The sequence below is a fragment of the Rana temporaria genome, chromosome 8 (genome assembly GCF_905171775.1).
Source record: "Rana temporaria chromosome 8, aRanTem1.1, whole genome shotgun sequence".
NCBI classification, from domain to species: Eukaryota; Metazoa; Chordata; class Amphibia; order Anura; family Ranidae; genus Rana; species Rana temporaria.
In genome coordinates, this window is record NC_053496.1 from 9174132 (window position 1) to 9195107 (window position 20976).

A 20976-nucleotide genomic window follows, 5' to 3' on the forward strand; every position below is an offset into this window, starting at 1 on the left:
CCCCCTACAGATCGCCCTCCCTACACAGATCACCCTCCCTGCCCACATCTGATGCATCCTGCTGGCCTGGGCCCTGTACAGGAGGACCGGTGGTACCACCTTATCCACAACCCTGGGTGCAGCATTACCTCTGGACAGAGAGGCCCAACACAAGCCTAGTGTGCCTATTGTTGGATCCTCCATTATACATGGGCTGATGACCCGTGACGTCTGACACCTGTATTATGCACCATTTGTTTTCTGCCATTTTACCGGAGAATTTGCTGATGGCCAATTCCACTCTTTCCACAGCTTTACTTTTTATCTCTTCCGGAGATAAGTTGTAGAAAGCTTCTGGCTGGCTGAAAGAGATGTGTTTTTCCTATTCAGATTTTGTTTGGAGAATCTTCCCAGTATTTTAAATTCCAGCAATGTTAATTCCAAATGTTAAGCGTATTCAACAGCGTGACTGCTCACAGAGATAGCGGAGTGATCTGCATTACCAGCTACTTAGTAGGCAGGGATGCTGCTTGTCAAATAAAAGTCTGTCCTCGCAGACGTCGGAGGTGTTTAAGTCAGCTGGCAATGCCTCAACAAGCTTTCTTTACAAGTACAGGCTGAAGGACTTTCAATCTCCCCCTCCACAAGTGCTTTAAAGGGACACTCAACGTGGCTCACAAGGCGTGTGCTCAAGAGGAAATGAAGCTGGTTTAGTAGTAGAGATATATTTGACATAAATATTCAAGCTCTCATTTTGTTGTATCTCAATCTAGAGGTCTGTACGTTTCCTGCAACCAGCATTTAAAAACACGCTCCCCAAAGAACGACTTCAAATACTGGCATCAGGTTCTTACTGTCCAGGCTAACTAACCCAACTGTTGGCAAGAAAGGTTGCCTATCACAGTGATGGAGCAACAGTTCAAGCTTCGAGAGGCATGAAGGTGAAGGTCCAACGTGAGTACAAGACACAGACTACCCAAACACAGTGGCGGTTTGTCCATAGAGGGCGCTGGAGCGCCGCCCCCTCTGGCTCTCACCGCCACTGAGTCTAATAACATAGATTCATGCATTGCACGAATCTATGTTATTATCGCCGCTGCCGCTGTTCTATTCAGATGGTCGGCACTCATGTCCGGCCATCTGAATAACGGCAGCTGGTTGGCTGTACGGAAGCTTTTCCCGAGTAGAGCCCTCGGGTCCCGGAAGCTTATACAAGGAACGCACTAGGGATGCGCTCCTTGTATAAGACTGACAGGCGTCTTAGCCAATCAGGTTAGCCGATTCTGGCTACCGGTAACCTGATTGGCTGAGACGCCTGTCAGTCATCAAGGGCGGTAGAAGACATCGAGGGACGTGGATGGCTGACTCCAGTAAAGGTAAGTGCCGGGCGGGGGGGAAAGGGGCACTTTACAGGGCGACATCAATGGGCACAGTGGCGACAATAGGCACAGTGGGGACAATGGGCACAGTGGGGACAATTAAAGGGCACAGCGGCGACAATTAAAGGGCACAGCGGCGACAATTAAAGGGCACAGCGGCGACAATTAAAGGGCACAGTGGTGACAATTAAAGGGCACAGTGGCTGTGTTTGATGGCATGGCACAGTGGCTGCGTTTGATGGCATGGCACAGTGGTGACAATTGATGGCACAGTGGCTGCGTTTGATGGCATGGCACAGTGGCTGCATTTAATGGCATGGCACAGTGGTGCAAATTGATGGGCACAGTGGCTGCGTTTGATGGCATGGCACAGTGGCTGCGTTTGATGGCATGGCACAGTGGTGACAATTGATTGCACAGTGGCTGCATTTGATGGGCACAGTGAGGCTGCAATTTTTTTTTTTCGTTTGCGCCCCCCCAAAAATTTTGAGCACCAGCCGCCACTGCCCAAACACATGTTCAAGACTCAACAAAAACGTTGTTTTTCAAACCACTGACCTCATAGGCAATACTGTTTGACTCTCACTTAGACGGGAGGGTCCTTGCTGGAGAGAACTCATATTTTATGTTTTATCCTTCTCCTCTCTTTTATCCCCCCATCTCCTTTGCCCCCCGCCCCTTCTGCTTTCTTTGTGACTGGTTCAACACAGCCCTAAATCCAACCTTAGTCAGAAGGGGTATCATTGGCCATGAGGTAAGTTTGAAGAGAGACAACGGGGAACTCCCCAAGTCAATTTGCAAGACCCTTTGTCAGGTGCTCATGCTCAGTGTGACCACAACACAAACAAGTAAAAGGATTGAGCCAGAAACTCTGTAGTCCACATATATAGCAATTTTAATGGTTGGTTACATGAAGTGACAAGCAAAACAACTGACGCTTTTTGTCAACAGCCTTAGTCGAAGTTGCCGGCTCAATCCTTTTACCTATCATTGGCCATACGTGTGCAGTATGCCAAGAACAGACGTCACAGGGGCATGTAATAAGGGACTATATATGGACTAAGCCAATCAAATGTGTTCATGTGAATTATGTCATGTTGTCTTTAAAAAAAGCCAATAAAGGCTCCGCCACTCTCTCTGGCTGAACGTTGGGAAAGGTGAAGGATGTAGACTGTTTCTCTCTCTGGTCTGCATGTTTCACTATTATGAATTTGACTCAAAGGCAGAATGGGGTTAAGCCCTGAGGTTGTGTCAGGGGTCAATCTATTTCAATAGTTACCAATCTTTTTCTTTCCGCCTACTAATCTACCACCACACCCGCCTCCCCCAGACAGATGTGCCTCCCCTTTTTTTAATATATATATATATATATATATATATATATATATATATATATACACACACTGAGCAAAATTCTAAACGCAACACTTTTGTGTTTGCCCATATTTATTATTTATTTATCTTCAACTTTTTCTATGTACACAAGAGGCCAGAGGCAGCTCTAGGCTTTGAGAGGCCTTAGGCAAAAATTTAGACTTGAGGCCTCACCTTTTTGACATTGTCAAAAAGGGACCGAGCATGGATGACCTTAAAATGATGCCCCCCCCCCTGAAAAAGTTCAGCGGACGCCCATGCCAAGAAAGGGTTAAAACCACCGCAAAGTGCCTCTGCAGAGGCGCTTTGCCAGCGGTATAGCCGCAGTGCCCATTGATTTCAATGGGCAGGAGCGGTGGAGGAGGGGTATACACACCACTCCTTCACCACCCCAAAGATGCTGCTACAGGACTTTTTTTTACCTTCCTGATAGCACACCGCTCCAGTGTGAAAGCCTCGGGGCTTTCAAACTGGAGAGACAGCAGCGGCTGTTTCAGGGAGCTTTGCAGGCGCTATTTTTAGCGTGAAAGGGGTTTTAATTGTGCAGTTTTATCACACAGCACAATGCCACAGATGTCCCAAGTTTTGAGGGAGCGTGCAATTGGAATGCTGACTGCAGGGATGTCCACCAGAGCTGTTGCCCTTAAACTGAATGTTCATTTCTCTACCATAAGCCGTCTCCAAAGGCGTTTCAGAGAATTTGACAGTACTTCCAACCGGCCTCACAACCGTAGACCACGTGTAACCACACCAGCCCAGGACCTCCAAGATCGTCTGAGACCAGCCACCCGGACAGCTGCTGCAACAATGGGTTTGCATAACCAAAGAATTTCTGCACAAACTGTCAGAAACCGTCTCAGGGAGGCTCATCGGCATGCTCTTCGTCCTCATCGGGGTCTCCACCTGACTTCAGTTTGTCGTAGTAACTGACTTGAGTGGACAAATGCTCACATTCGATTGGCATCTGGCACTTTGAAGAGGTGTTCTCTTCACGGATGAATCCCGGTTTTCACTGTACAGGGCAGATGGCAGACAGCGTGTATGGCGTTGTGTGGGTGAGCGGTTTGCCGATGTCAATGTTGTGGATCGAGTGGCCCATGGTGGCGGTGGAATTATGGTATGGGCAGGTGTATGCTATGTACAACAAACACAGATTGAAGAGCAATGGACCAACATTCCACAGGCCACAGTCAACAACCTGGTGAACTCTATGTGAAGGAGATGTGCTGCACTGCGTGAGGCAAATGGTGGTCACACCAGATACTGACTGGTTTTCGGACCCCCCTGACCCCCCCCCCCCATACAGTAAAGCTGCACATTTTAACCACTTAACCACTTAAGCACTTTTTGCGATTCGGCACTGCGTCGCTTTAACTGACAATTGCGCGGTCGTGCGATGTGGTTCCCAAACAAAATTGGCGTCCTTTTTTTCGCCACAAATAGAGCTTTCTTTTGGTGGTATTCGATCACCTCTGCGTTTTTTAGTTTTTGCGCTATAAACAAATATAGAGCGACAATTTTGAAAAAAATGAATATTTTTTACTTTTTGCTATAATAAATTTCCCCCAAAAATATATAAAAAAAGTTTTTTTTCCTCAGTTTAGGCCGATACGTATTCTTCTACCTATTTTTCGTAAAAAAAAATGCAATAAGCGTTTATTAATTGGTTTGCGCAAAAGTTATAGCGTTTACAAAATAGGGCATCGTTTTATGGCATTTTCATTAATCATTTTTTTTTTACTAGTAATGGCGGCGATCAGCGATTTTTTTATCGGTACTGCGACATTATGGCGGACACTTCGGACACTTTTGACACATTTTTGGGACCATTGGCATTTTTTATAGCGATCAGTGCTATAAAAATTCATTGGATTACTATAAAAATGCCACTGGCAGTGAAGGGGTTACCACTAGGGGGCGGGGAAGGGGTTTAGTATGTCCCGGGGTGTGTTCTAACTGTAGGGGGGGTGGACTTACATGGGGAAATGACTGATCTTCTGTTCATACATTGTATGAACAGAAGATCATCATTTCTCTCCCTGACAGGATCGGGGGCTGTGTGTTTACACACACAGCTCCCGATCCCCGCTCTATAACGAGCGATCGCGCGTGCCCGGCGGCGATCGCTCCCGCCGGGCAGGCGCACGGGAGTCGGGGGCGAGCGGGGGGTGCGCGGCTCCGGCGGCGCGCACGTGCCCCTAGTGGCCTGCGCGAGAGCCGACGTATATCTATGAGCTCTCGCGCAGGGGAGCCGACCTGCTGCCGTAAAACGACGGCGGCTGGTCGGCAACCAGTTAAAGTGCCCTTTTATTGTGGCCTGCCTAAGGCACACCTGTGCAATAATCATCTAATCACCATCTTGATATGCACCACCTATGAGGTGGATGGGTTATCTCGGCAAAGGAGAAGTGCTCACTAACACAGATTAAGCCCTGGTTCACACTGGGTACGATTTGGAACGATTTGAGATGCGATTTGACATGTCAAATCGCATCTCAAATCGGCGGCAATTGTCGGCAATGGCACTGTCCTAATCAGTGCGACGCCGCATCTGCGATTTCAAAAAGTAGTTCCTGTACTACTTTTTGCAATTTCGGGCCTCGATTTACATTAAATTGCGGCCGAAATCGCGGCAAAATCGCAGCCGCGAAATCGCGGTAAAATCGTGCATTTTACCGCGATTTTGAATTCGCAGCAGTGTGAACCTAGGCTTAGACAGATTTTTGAACAATATTTAAAAGAAATAGACTGTCGGATGGATGAAAAAGCGGACATACGGTCCGCAGGTGTGAAAGGGGCCTTCAGTAATCTCTCCTCAAAGCCCCCCCCCCAGTCCATATCAGAGAACTCTATATTAACCTGTGCACTGCAAGCTAGCCGTGCTAATCAATATTGTTTATTTTGGCTTCCTTGTGTTTATTGCTCTGTGTCCTTGGCTTGTTCTTGACTGTCCTTGTCCATATCTCCCAACTTTTTGAGATGGAAATGAGGGACACCTATCATCAAAAGTATGCAGGCATAGGACACCCCCCCCCCGTCACACACCCCTTAAAGGAGAATTGTAAAAAAAAAAAAAAAAAACAAGATTGGTTAAACCCACGAGTGCTTTTTTACCACTACTATTCCTTTATATTGGCTTTTGGAATTTACAAATGCAGCAATTAAGAAATCGAATGAAAGGTTTAGCACTGGAAAACACTTTTTGATAGATAAAAAGTACATTTTATATACAACTATATAGATCAGACCAAAATGAGGGACAATTGAGGAGGGACATTGCTCCAAATCAGGGACAGTCCCTCAAAATCAGGGACAGTTGGGAGCTATGCTTGTCTGCTTCATATCCCGACCTTTGGCGTGTTCTTGAACTATCCCTATCTGCTTGTTGCCCCTGACCTTTGGCTAATCTCCTGACTATCCTTGTTGTTCCAGGCTGCTGCTTCCTTCTTCTTTCTCCTGTAGTCTACCGTGAGCTGGGAGACTCTGGGGGCCGCGACCTGGAGCCAGTTGCAGCACAGTCCATCCTCACCACTAGAGGCTCTGGTGAACACCTACTGGCTCTTAAACTCTGCGCCCTGGGGAATCTATGCTCTAGCTCCCAGTGGGATCCGTGTTGGAGCTCCAGTGGCCCTGCCTTCCTGAACCTTCCAGAGTTCAATCTGCAGCAGTCAGTCCTAGGGTCCACTACCTTAGCGGTGCACTCCTGAATCCCTCGAAGAGCATATGTCACCTGGACTTAGGTGACCTGACATAGGCCTTTTGTGTACATAGAAAAAAGTTGTGGATCTTTGCCTTCAGCTCATGATAAATAGGGGCAAACACAAAAGTGTTTGTAAAAAAGTTTTGTTTTAAACTTTCTTGTGCTACTTCCCTCTAATTACACATTGAAAGTCCCTTATATACATACTAGGGTGTTTTTCCTCTTTTTTTGCTCTTCTTGTTTTCTATTCTATTCTATCCACTCCAGCAGTGGCGGTTCCTCCATAGAGGGCGCTGGAGCGCCGCCCCCTCTGGCTCTCGCCCACCACTGAGTCTAATAACATACATTTATGCATTGCATGAATGTATGTTATTGTTGCCAGCTGCCGCTGGTCTATTCAGAGATGGCCGGAACTTGAGCGCCGGCCACCTGAATAACGGCAGCTGGTTGGCTGTGCGGAAGTGCCTATCAGAGCCAGCGGCTTTCCGAGTACAGCCCTCGGCTCCCGGATGTCTTATCCTCGGAACATATGGGGGGTGCGTCCCTTGGATAAGACTGACGGCCGTCTCAGCCAATCAGGTTCCCCGATTCTGGTTATCGGTAACCTGATTGGGCACAGAGGCGACAAAGGGCACAGTGGCCTCAAAGGGCACAGTGGCATCAATGGGCACAGTGGTGACAAAGGGCACAGTGGCCTCAAAGGGCACAGTGGCATCAATGGGCACAGTGGTGACAAAGGGCACAGTGGTAACAAAGGGCACAGTGGCAACAAAGGGCACAGTGGTGACAATGGGCACAGTGGTGACAATGGGCACAGTGGCAACAAATAAAGGGCACAGTGACATGCACAGTGGCAACAATGGACACAGTGGTGACAATTAAAGGGCACAGTGGTGACAATTGGCACAGTGGCAACAATTGGCACAGTGGCGACAATTGAGGGGCACAGTGGCTGCGTTTGATGGCATGGCACAGTGGCTGCGTTTAATGGCATGGCACAGTCACTGCGTTTGATGGCATGGCACAGTGACTGCGTTTGATGGCATGGCACAGTGGTGCGAATTGATGGCATAGTGACTGCGTTTGATGGCATGGCACAGTGGTGACAATTGATGGCACAGTGGCTGCGTTTGATGGCATGGCACAGTGGTGACAATTGATGGCACAGTTGCTGTGTTTGATGGCATGGCAAAGTGGTGACAATTGATGGCACAGTGGCTGCATTTGATGGCATGGCACAGTGACTGCGTTTGATGGCATGGCACAGTGGTGCGAATTGATGGCATAGTGGCTGCGTTTGATGGCATGGCACAGTGGCGACAATTGAGGGACACAGTGGCTGCGTTTGATGGCACAGTAGTGACAATTGATGGCATAGTGGCTGCGTTTGATGGCATGGCACAGTAGTGACAATTGATGGCACAGTGGCTGCATTTGATGGGCACAGTGAGGCTGCAATTTTTTTCTTTTTTCGTTTGCGCCCCCCCAAAAATTTTGAGCACCAGCCTCCACTGCACTCCAGCATGGTGCTCGGGTACAGTTTAGTTCCACTTTACATTCGCTCATCTAACTTGCTTTGACCAAATCCCTTTCTTTGTCTTTAATGGGAAAAAAAAACGTACCACTGTCTGCAAGATTGCAGTATATTCCATGGTTCTGCAGATCGTGTAAAAGAGACATCCATCAGACACCCCATCAGCCCGGTGTGTAAATGCTGCATTGTTAATCAGAAAGTAATCACGGATTTCTCCCTGGCAGTGTGAAATCTTTATTTTTTTTACCTGTCAGCGTATTATTTATTGCGCACGTTCCCTGAGCCGTATGTTCAGGTTTTCTACAGAGGGATCGGACTGGATGTGATAGGCGCAGTCGGTTTAAGAATTATGATTACATGAATAGGTAACTGATTACTTGGATGGCGGCATTGATCCCTGCGACTCTGCACATTGCAATGGAATAAAACGCCGGCGCTGATAGTCCAGTGACTTTTACATTTTAAATTCTCTCATCTCATATCTGTTTCTGTGTCACCGCCGCGGTATGGGGTCTGCGGATGAACCACCAGCCAATTAAAGGGATTTTTATGAAGGCATTGATCCCTGTCGGCTGTGTCCTGCCTTCCATTATGCGACCAACGATTTGGAAATGCCATTTAGCTTTGACAGGCGGCTCAAGTTCTTTTACATGGTATATGGAGAGCAGCATAACAATTTGTGAACAGCCCTTGTGCATACACATGAGCACTTAACTCACAGTTTGTATGCTATGGCATCAGCATTGAAACCTGTCTGACATATACGGGCAGGGGCGGCTGGTGCTCAAAATTGTAGCCACTGTGCCCATCAAACGTAGCTACTGTGCCATCAATTCCTGCAGCATCTATACGCCCATACGCACCCACGTGCAGGGCCGATCCTAGGCAGGGTGCTCTGCAGAGATGGGGGCGCCGAAGCTCCAAAGTGCTCCCCTCCCTCCTCCTTGTCTGTGTCCAGAGGCGGAGCGCATGTAGCGGGTGCTGCGGTTCCCCATCCCACTTGCTCTCTCCGTTGGCAACTGACAAGAGCGCATACCTCCCGCTGTCCCCGGCATCCGGGCTGGGTACCACAGCGGAGCCTATTACTGGAACACGTTCCGGCACTAGGCTCCACTAATTAATTCTGTCCACTGTGCATGGAACAGACTCCTGTCTGCCCCGCCACCTCTGCGTGTGTCGGCTCTTCTCCCATAGGCGGTGTGATGAGAGGCTTCTGGGTTGGCCGGAGCTGCTGCCAATCATCCCGTGCACTCCCAGAAATGCTCTCCGAGTGCCACCCTCCAAGTAACCAAAGATGCCACGTATGCCCCGCCCCCTGTAAAGTGCTTCTGCTCCCAGAGCGCCCAAGCTACAGGGATCTATTGGACAAGTACTGATCTATGGGGACACCTGCTGTGGGGGGGCTCTGATGGGGGACACCTTCTGGGGGGGCTCTGATGGGGGACACCTGCCGGGGGGGGGCTCTGATGGGGGACACCTGCCGGGGGGGGCTCTGATGGGGGACACCTGCCGGGGGGGCTCTGATGGGGGACACCTGCTGGGGGGGGCTCTGATGGGAGACACCTGCTGGGGGGGACTCTGATGGGGGACACTAATGAAGACTTCTTAGGGGAGCATCTCTGTGTTTGAGTCGTAGCCATAGAAACATTTGTAAAGGGGAGTGCCACCCTCCTAGTGACCAAAGATGCCACGTATGCCCCGCCCCCTGTAAAGTGCTTCTGCTCCCAGCGCGCCAGAGCTACAGGGATCTAATGGACAAGTACTGATCTATGGGGACACCTGCTGTGGGGGGGCTCTGATGGGGGACACCTTCTGGGGGGGGCTCTGATGGGGGACACCTGCTGTGGGGGGCTCTGATGGGAGACACCTGCTGGGGGGGGACTCTGATGGGAGAAACCTGCTAGGGGGGTCTCTGATGGGAGACACCTGCTAGGGGGGGCTCTGATGGGAGACACCTGCTGGGGGGGCTCTGATGGGAGACACCTGCTGTGGGGGGCTCTGATGGGGGACACCTGCTAGGGGGGTCTCTGATGGGAGACACCTGCTGGGGGGGGGGCTCTGATGGGAGACACCTGCTGGGGGGGACTCTGATGGAAGATACCTGCTGGGGGGGGACTCTGATGGGAGAAACCTGCTGGGGGGGGACTCTGATGGGAGAAACCTGCTGGGGGGGGACTCTGATGGGAGAAACCTGCTGGGGGAGGGGCTCTGATGGGAGACACCTGCTGGGGGGGACTCTGATGGAAGATACCTGCTGGGGGGGGGACTCTGATGGGAGAAACCTGCTGGGGGGGGCTCTGATGGGGGACACCTGCTGGGAGACACCTGCTGTGGGGGGCTCTGATGGGGGACACCTGCTGGGGGGGACTCTGATGGGAGAAACCTGCTAGGGGGGTCTCTGATGGGAGAAACCTGCTGGGGGGGGCTCTGATGGGAGACACCTGCTGTGGGGGGCTCTGATGGGGGACACCTGCTAGGGGGGTCTCTGATGGGGGACACCTGCTGGGGGGGCTCTGATGGGAAACACATGCTGGGGGGGGGCTCTGATGGGAGACACCTGCTGGGGGGGGCTCTGATGGGGGACACCTGCTGGGGGGGGCTCTGATGGGGGACACCTGCTGGGGGGGCTCTGATGGGGGACACCTGCTGGGGGGGGCTCTGATGGGGGACACCTGCTGGGGGGGGCTCTGATGGGGGACACCTGCTGGGGGGGGCTCTGATGGTGGACACCTGCTGGGGGGGGGCTCTGATGGGGGACACTAATGAAGACTTCCTAGGGGAGCATCTCTGTGTTTGAGTCGTAGCCATAGAAACATTTGTAAAGGGGAGGGGTTAGTAAGATGACTACGCCCATGTGGGGGCGCCAAAAATATTTCTGCACCCAGGCGTCTGTGACCCTAGGATCGGCCCTGCCCACGTGTCACAGAGGATTTCAGCGGGTACATATTGAGTGGTTACTTTCAATGGGGTTCAGGGGTGTAGATAAGGGGGGTGATATGGAGGATCCAAAACCCCAGAGTGTCATGCCTCTTATTTTGATGCCACTGGGGTGGATTCAGTAAGCAATTGCGTCTGCGTAACGATAGTTACGCAGCGCAATTGCTTAGTTGCGCCGGCGTAACAACTTTTCTGTATTTAGAAAGCTTGTTACGCCGACTGCAGCCTAAGATATGACTGGCATAAGGCTCTTATGCCGTCGTATCTTAGGCTGCATTCTTCCGATGGCCGATAGGTGGCGTTCCCGTAGTGGTCAGCGTAGAGTATGCAAATTGCATACTAACGCCGATTCACAACCGTACGCGCGCCCTACGTACGCAGTTTACGTCGTTTATGTTCATCGGGTTCCGCGTAAGGCTGCTCCTGCTATTAGCAGGGGCAGCCAATGCTAAGTATACCCATCGTTCCCGCGTCGCGATGTTTGAAAATTACGTTGTTTGCATAAGTGAATCGTGAATGTCGCTGGACGCCATTTACGTTCACGTTGAAGCAAATGACGTCCTTGCGACATCATTTGCCGCAATGCACGTCGGGAAAGTTTCCCGACGGAGCATGCGCACTACGTTCGGCGCGGGAACGCGCCTAATTTAAATGATCCACGCCCCCTACGGGATCATTTAAATTACGCGCCCTTACGCCGGGCAGTTTTAAGGAGCGCCCGTGCAAAATACGTAGCTACTGCTTCATGAATGAAGCGTAGCGCAGGTAATTTACGGAGGCGCAGCGTTAAAACGGTACACTGCGCCTCCGTAAGAGGGCGCAATTCGTACCTGAATCCACCCCAATGATTTGGAGATGCCATTTAGCAACTTGAGTTCTTTTACATGGCTTAGTGAGGGCAGCGTAGCACTTTGTGAACAGACCTTTCCGCATACACATGAGCATTTTAACGCACAGTCTTTATGCTATAGGATCAGCACTAAAACTGCTCTGACATACACAGAATCACCCTACAATGCAGAGGCGGCTCTAGGCTTTGTGAGGCCTTAGGCAAAAAACTTGCCATGGGGCCCCACTCACACCCATGATGGAAAAAAATAATTCAAGGACAAGAGCCTCTTTCCCACAACCCTGGCCGGAGGTTGTGGGGGTCTGAAGCCCCCCCAGATCCTGCTCCCTTGTGACGTCATTGACTGAGGGCATGCTGGGTCATTGGCGTCAGAAGGGGTGGTGTCACCGATATTCACTGGTTGTTACGGACACTGGCGGCCAGGTTCCTGAGTCAGGGCTCTTAACGCTGCCTAAACGCAGCAGCGTTAAGGTCCCCTGTCCCTTAAAACTGGGGTGACGCATTGGGCAAGTTAGGCAGCTGCAAGGCGCAAGTGTGAGGCCTTAGGCGACCGCCTAATTAAAGAGCCGCCTCTGCCGCCATCCTCACTAAGGGAAACAGGCAGTGGAGCCTTGCGGCATCACTGCACGTCTCCTACTGCGCATTCACACAGCGCAAGACAGCGCTCCCCATTTCCCAGGAGGCAACGCGAGGAGGAGAAGAGAGAAGATCACTGCGGAATAGGAAGTGGCAAATTAGGACGATCTGCCTAGCAACAGCCATTTCTGGTAAGTATAAAGGGCCAGATTCACAATAGAGATATGACGGCGTATCTCCAGATACGCCGTCGTATCTCTGAGATACGATTGTCGTATCTATGCGCCTGATTCATAGAATCAGGTTACGCATAGATAGCCCTAAGATCCGACAGGTGTAATTGACTTACACCTACGGATCTTAGGCTGCAATTCTAGGCCGGCCGCTAGGTGGCGATTCCATTGCGGTCGGCGTAGAATCCGCAAATGACTGGTTACGCCGATTCACGAACGTCCGCTTTGCCCGTCGCTCTAAATTTACGTTGTTTCCGTAGAGATACGCGGCGTAAAACTAAAGCTGCCCTCTAGGTGGCGTAGCCAATGTTAAGTATGGCCGTCGATCCCGCGTCGAAATTTGAAATTTCACATCGTTTGCGTAAGTCGTCCGTGAATGGCACTGGACGCCATTTACGTTACGTTTACGTCGAAACCAATGACGTCCTTGCGACGTCATTTAGCGCAATGCACGTCGGGAAATTTAAGGGACGGAGCATGCGCAGTACGTTCGGCGCGGGAAAGCGCCTAATTTAAATGGTCCCCGCCCCATTTGAATTAGGCGGGCTTGCGCCGGGCGGATTTACGCTACTCCGCCGCAAGTTTACAGGCAAGTGCTTCGTGAATCAAGCACTTACGCTGTAAACTTGCGGCGGTGTGACGTAAATGGGATACGTTACGCCGCCGCAGCGTAGCCCGATTGTATGTAAATCTGGCCCAAAATTTTTATTTATTTTTTCAAATTTTTTTGTAGCCTTTTTGGCAATTTTTTTATTTATTTTTGCTTTAAATTGCAAAGCTGACACACAGTGGGGTAGATTCAAAGAGCAATTGCGCTTGCATAACCATAGTTACGCAGCGCAATTGCTTACTTGCGCCGGCGTATCGAATGCTCCTGATTCAGGAACCTCGATACGCCGACTGCAGCCTAAGATATGCGCGGCATAAGGCTCCTTATGCCGTCGTATCGTAGGCTGCATTCTTACGCAGGCCGCGAGGTGGTGTTCCCGTTGTGGTCAGCGTATAGTATGCAAATTGCATACTAACGCCGATTCACAACCCTACGCGAGCCCTGCGTACGCAGTTTACGCCGTTTGCGTACGTCGGTTTTTGCGTAAGGCTGCCCCTGCTATTAGCAGGGGCAGCCAATGCTACGTATACCCGTCGTTCCCGTGTCGCGAAATTTGAACTTTACGTTGTTTGCGTAAGTGAATCGTGAATGGCGCTGGACGCCATTCACGTACACTTTGAAGCAAATGACGTCCTTGCGACGTCATTTACCGCAATGCACGTTGGGAAAGTTTCCCGACGGAGCATGCGCACTACGCTCGGCGCTGGAACGCGCCTAATTTAAATGATCCACGCCCCCTACGAGATCAATTAAATTGCGCGCGCTTACGCCGGGCATTTTGCCGGAGCGCCCACGCAATTTACGGAGCTACTGCTCCGTGAATCAAGGGTAGCGCAGGTAATTTGCGGAGGCGCAGCGGCAAAACGGTGCGCTGCGCCTCCGTAAAAACTGCGCAAATCTACCTGAATCTACCCCAGTATATGTAAAGTAACGTGCACAACATGCATTGTTGATAGAACGTAAAGATGGGTTTGGAGAATGTTGTGTTAAAGACTCACCCCCGCCACCCCCGCCCCGCCGCCCCCCCACCTTCTATCTATATACTGCCTGGCAAGCCGTCTCCTCCACCATGTACAGTGACCTCCCTCAGGGCAGATCATTCTCACTATGTACAAAGACGAGCCATTCGTCACATCGGGTTGCATTGAGGTGGCGGTGTAATCAGAGCCTAGGAGGAAAATCACACTTTTGTCAGAGAGTGATAATATAAATTGTATATAATTGCTACACAGTGTCATATTAGAACTTCTTATTAATTATCATTCCAATTCAATCAGCAGCCAGCCAGGCTTTTCCAAAAAAGGCAAAAAAAATCCTATTGTTGCTTTTTCGCATGACGACGGCTGAATCCAGTCTGTACTAGCTTCAGCTGCCCCCCCCCCCCCCCTTTTTCTAAATACAGTGCCTTGCAAAAGTATTCACCCCCCCTTTTTACCTATTTTGTTACATTACAGCCTTTAGTTAAATGTTTTTTTATTAACAGCTTGCCGACCAGCCGCCGCAGTTTTACGGCGGCAGGTCGGCTCCCCTGCGCGAGAGCCTGTAGCTATACGTCGGCTCTCCCGCGCAGGCCACTAGGGGGCGCGTGCCCGGCGGGCGCGATCGCCGCCGGGCACGCGCGATCGCTCGTTTATAGTAATCCAATGCATTTTTATAGCACTGATCGCTATAAAAATGCCAATGGTCCCAAAAATGTGTCAAAAGTGTCCGAAGTGTCCGCCATAATGTCACAGTCACGAAAAAAAATCGCTGATCGCCGCCATGTGGGCGTGTTTTATGTATATTAACGTTCGTGAAAAAATCCCAGTGCGCATGCTCGAAATTCCGCCGCAAATCGTCATTGCTTTCGACGTGAACGTAAATTACGTCCAGCCCTATTCGCGAACGACTTACACAAACGACGTAAAATTTTCAAAACTCAACGCGGGAACGACGGCCATACTTAACATAGGATACGCCTCATATAGCAGGGGTAACTATAAGCCGAAAAAAGCCTAACGTAAACGACGTAAAAAAATGCGTCGGCCGGACGTAAGTTTCTGAATCTGCGTATCTAGCTTATTTGCATATTCCTAACGTAAATATACGGAAGCGCCACCTAGCGGCCAGCGTAAATATGCAGCCTAAGATACGACGGTGTAAGACACTTACGCCGGTCGGATCTTAGGGAAATCTATGCGTAACTGATTCTATGAATCAGGCGCATAGATACGACCGAGCGCACTCAGAGATACGACGGCGTATCTTCTCTCTGAATCTACCCCACTAATTTTACTGTTGTGGGTTTAGTAACACTTTAATATCTCGGGAATAGAGAAAGCTCGGAGTTTCGGTATAAAGTTTACCGTTCATGGTTCGCCGGAGTGACTTTTAGACCCCATTCACACCTTCGCGTTTTGTCGCATGTAGCGCGACGCGAACAAACGCCAGAGGGACGAAAAGCAATGAAAGTCAATGGGGATGGTTCACATCTGAACGCTGATGCGCCTGACGCGCATCGCCTGTAGTCAAAAGAAGTTCTGGACCCTTTTCTGTCGCGCAATACGCGCGATATGCGCGTATTTGAGCGTTTTTGGTTTTCCATTGAAATCAATGTAAAACGCCAGATACGCGCGTATTGCGCGACAACAAGCGTTTGCTACAGGCGTTTTGTCAATAGAACTTGTCGCCCATGCAGAAGATTTAAAAAATCTACCAACATAGCAACAAGTGATGAAAAGATGATAGTTTTTCCTATTGGCTAAAAAAAAAACGTCTAAGTACAAAAACGTCGGACAACGCTGTATGCAAACGCGCATATTAGCATGAATACGCGCGAAAAAAACGCCTAAAAAAAACGCCGGAAAACGACGCTATTGCCTACGCCTAGGTGTGAATGCAGCCTAAGGCTCCATTCACACCTAGGCGTTTTTACGCCTGTAGCGCGACGCGCACAAACGCCAGAGGGACGAAAAGTAATGAAAGGCAATGGGGATGGTTCACATCTGAACGCCTAAACGCCTGTAGCCTGTAGCCTGTAGCTCAAAAAAGTTCCGGACCCTTTTTTGTCGCTCCTAGCGCGCGATATGCGCGTATTTGAGCGTTTTTTTTTACATTGAAGTCAATGTAAAACGCCTGATACGCGCGTATTGCGCGTAAACACGCGCTTGTACAAGCGTTTTGACGCCTGTGTTGCTGAAATCCCAGGAAGAGGAATAAAAAATTCCTAGGAGAGCAACAAGTGATGTCAGGGATGATCATTTTTCTTATTGGCTAATATGGAAAAAGACAAAGTACAAAAACGTCGAACGCCACTGTGCGAAAACGCGCGCATACGCGCGCAAACGCGCATATACACGCGACAAAAACGTCGGTAAAAATCGCCTGTAAAAACGCCTGTACGCCCTACGCCTAGGTGTGAATGCAGCCTAAGCGGATTCTGCGTTGGAAACAATTCTAAGTTGGCCGGGTCAGTGTACACATCACTCCTCGAGTAAATCACACCCCACACATAGATATCGAGAAATTTATCTGAACACGGCGAGCTGGAAAGATTGTTTTGGGATTAGGTTTATAAATGGAAGTTCAGCCGTATAATATTTATATCTATTGATCCACCGAGACGAACGCTCGTCCTATAAAATACGCACTCGGAAAAAAAAAAAAAATCTTTCCCCACAGAGCAGCGCTGGCAGTTTATTTATATTCATGGCATTGATATAGTGTTTTGGTGAGTATTGATTTATTGTTACATTGCAGATATCTTATATATTATTTATATCAGAGGGCATTTTATTGTTAAACCTGGCAAATGGAAAAAAAAAAGTACATATTCAAGTTCATTTCCCTGGACGGTTTGTTAAGCATTCTCTGCTTATTAAACTGGGCAGAAGAAATACAGACGGAAGACAGAAGAACATCCTCATCATCCTGCCAAACGTTGGTTGCTATGCATTTGTGAATGTGAAAAATGTCGCAGCAACCTGCCATGCACATGTCCCCCGAATGGCTGGGTGTTCCGTCTCAGACTGGAACTAAAATGTGCCTATTTCTGCTGTAGCGCCCTCTAGAGGCGTGCTAGAGTTCATTCAGGTTTGGTAGTGTAAGGTCTGTTTGGGCAGACAAAACATACACTTTATTGTCAAAAGTATTGGGACGCCTGCCTTTACATGCACATGAACTTTAACCACTTAAGACCCGGACCTTTACGCAGCTAAAGGACCCGGCCAGTTTTTGCGATTCGGCACTGCGTCGCTTTAACTGACAATTGCGCGGTCGTGCGACGTGGCTCCCAAACAAAATTGGCGTCCTTTTTTCCCCACAAATAGAGCTTTCTTTTGGTGGTATTTGATCACATCTGCGGTTTTAATTTTTTGCGCTATAAACAAAAATAGAGCGACAATTTTGAAAAAAAAAACAATATTTTTTACTTTTTGCTATAATAAATATCCCCCAAAAATATATATAAAACATTTTTTTCCTCAGTTTAGGCCGATACGTATTCTTCTACCTATTTTTGGTAAAAAAAAAATCGCAATAAGCGTTTTATCGATTGGCTTGCGCAAAATTTATAGTGCTTACAAAATAGGGGATAGTTTTATTGCATTTTTATTAATTAATTTTTTTTACTACTAATGGCAGCGATCAGCGATTTTTTTCGTGACTGCGACATTATGGCGGACACTTCAGACAATTTTGACACATTTTTGGGACCATTGTCATTTTCACAGCAAAAAATGCATTGTTTACTGTGAAAATGACAATTGCAGTTTGGGAGTTAACCACAAGGGGGCGCTGAAGGAGTTAAGTGTGACCTCATTTGTGTTTCTAACTGTAGGGGGGTGTGGCTGTAGGTGTGATGCCATTGATTGTGTTTCCCTATAAAAGGGAACACACGATCGATGACGGCGCCACAGTGAAGAACGGGGAAGCTGTGTTTACACACAGCTCTTCCCATTCTTCAGCTCCGGGGACCGATCGCGGGACTCCAGCGGCGATCGGGTCCGTGGGTCCCGCGGTCACGGAGCTTCGGACTGGGTCGCGGGCGCGCGCCCGCGACCCACGGCTGAGCACTTAAAGAGGACGTACCTGTACGTGCTTGTGCCCAGCTGTGCCATTCTGCCGACCTATATGTGCAGGAGGCGGTCCTTAAGTGGTTAATAGCATCTTAGTCTGTAGGGTTCCCCTGCCAGCCCATTACTGTGGATTGGCTGAGGTCCTCATAGTGGGTGGAGGTTAGAAGGAGCTGCTTGGAATACGTATGAGGACCTCAGCCAATCCCCAGTAATGGGCTGGCAGGGGAACGCTACAGACTAAGAAGCCATTAAAGTTCATGCGCATGTAAAGGAAGGTGTCCCAATACTTTTGACAATATAGTGTAGGGCTAAGCCTGGCAGGTGTTATTTAGGTCAGGGTTACTTTAGCTCAAGACTTGGTGACTCATTCTAGCAGCTTCTCTGGTGCCTCCCCCTGTTTTCCACGACATTGGAGAATGTTCTAGACATAGTGGGTGGAGGTTAGAAGGAGCTGCTTGGAATAATTTTTTTTTACTAGTAATGGCGGCGATCAGTGATTTTTATTGTGACTGCGACATTATGGCGGACACATCACACACTTTCTGCGCTATTTTGGGACCATTGACATTTATACAGTGATCAGTGCTATACAAATGATTAATGTGTAACTATGACTGGCAGGGAAGGGGTTAACCACTAGGGGGCTAGGAAGGGGTTAAGTGTGTCCTAGGGAGTGATTCTAACTGTGTGGGGGAGTGGCTTACTGTGACATGATACTGATCGCTGCTCCCGATGACAGGGAGGAGATGATCAGTGTCCTGTCACTAGGCAGTACAGGAAGATGCCTTGTTTACACAGGCATCCCCCGTTCTGCAGCTCCGTGACACGATCGAGGGACACCGGTGGACATCAAGTACGCGGTTCCCGCGGGCACGATCACGTAACTCGCGGCAGGGGCGCGCACGCACGTCCACACAGCGGCAAATTTAAAGGGACATATATTTACGTGGATTTGCCTGTCCATGCCATTCTGCCGACGTAAAAGTGCGTACGGTGGTCCTTAAGTGGTTAAGCAATAAACCTTTAAAAAGACATCCCCGCCTAGACCAAGGGTGTCAAACTCAATTTCATTGCGGGCCACATCAGCATTATGATTGCCCTCAAAGGGCCAGTTGTTTCTGAAAGAATAGATGTCCAGAGCACCCCACACTCCCTTACATCAGATCAGGGCCGATCCTAGGGTCACAGGCGCCTGGGTGCAGAAACTCTTCTGGCGCCCCCACATGGGTGTGGTCATTTTACCAACTCCTCTCCTTTAGAAATGTGGTAATGACTCAACCACAGAGATGATCCCCCACGAAATCTTCATTACCCTGGGATCCTTTCATGATCTCTTAAAAATAAACAAAATACAGGAAGAGAAGCAGAGTACTTTATTGGGACCTGGAGGGGGGCCTCTCTGATGGACACAGAGAGGGCTTCTGTTAGAGAGTCTGTTAGAAAGAGCTCCCAGACATACTACAGACATAATACAGAAGATGGTCAGAGACTGCAGACATAGTACAGGAGATGGTCAGAGACTGCAGACATGATACAGGAGATGGTCAGAGACTGCAGACATGGTACAAGAGATGGTCAGAGACTGCAGACATGATACAGGAGATGGTCAGAGACTGCGGACATGATACAGGAGATGGTCAGAGACTGCAGACATGGTACAGGAGATGGTCAGAGACTGCAGACATGGTACAGGAGACGGTCAGAGACTGCAGACATAGTACAGGAGACGGCAGAGCCTGCAGACATAGTACAGGAGATGGTCAGAGACTGCAGACATAATACAGGAGATGGTCCGAGACTGCAGACATAATACAGGAGATGGTCAGAGACTGCAGACATGATATAGGAGATAACCAGAGACCGTAGAAATAGTACAGGGGACGATCAGAGACTGCAGACACAGTACAGGAGATGGTCAGAGACTGCAGACATAATACAGGAGATGGTCAGAGACTGCAGACATGATATAGGAGACAACCAGAGACCGTAGAAATAGTACAGGAGACGATCAGAGACTGCAGACACAGTACAGGAGATGGTTCATTAGACCCCTTTTACACAGAGGCATTTTACAGGCGCATTAGCGTTAAAAACAGCGCCTGAAAAAAGCCTCATCTGCAATCCCAGTGTGAGAGCCCGAGTGCTTTCACACTTTCAGTTCTGGACGGACACAGACCAGGAAAGAAGGAGGGAGGGGAGAACTCTGGCACTTCGGCGCCCCCACCTCTGCAGGCGCCTGGGTGCATAGCACCCTGCCTAGGATCGGCCCTGCATCAGATATCAAGAGCACCTCATCATCAGAAGTGAAGAGTCCCCTGACCCTCCCCTTACATCTCAGTGCACTCCCTTACTTTGTGCTGCTACAGGGGAGAAGCTGGGGGAGTAGCTGGAAAGCAGAAAGTACAGGGTTTAGTTTAGAGTTTAGTGTCATTTGCATTCTTGCAAAATACTAAAGCTGGCCATAGACTTTAGAGAGGAGTCGAAAGGCGCAAGCAATTGTCAGTGTGACAGCAGATACTGTCTGTGCCAACCTAGAACAGAAAAAACTTCTCCAACAGCTAATTCCCGACAGAGGCTGCTGCAGGTACTCAAAGACAAGACAGTAATCTGCACACAGCTAAAAGAGGGAACTGTCATCTCATGTCGATGTGTGCCTTATAGTAAACCTGTCATTATCCTAATGGCATTTACAGACTTGAACCACTAAAATGTCGTAACTACACATTCTTTTAGATGTCTTCTTTAGCATC

The 20976-nt window shown here is 49.3% G+C and overlaps 1 protein-coding gene across 3 annotated transcripts in view; it reads right to left on the reverse strand.

Annotated features, from left to right (window-relative positions):
• Window positions 1–20976, reverse strand: part of CRTAC1 (cartilage acidic protein 1) — a 738783-nt gene that overhangs the window by 503761 nt on the left and 214046 nt on the right. The gene's annotated exons all lie outside the window — the stretch shown is intronic.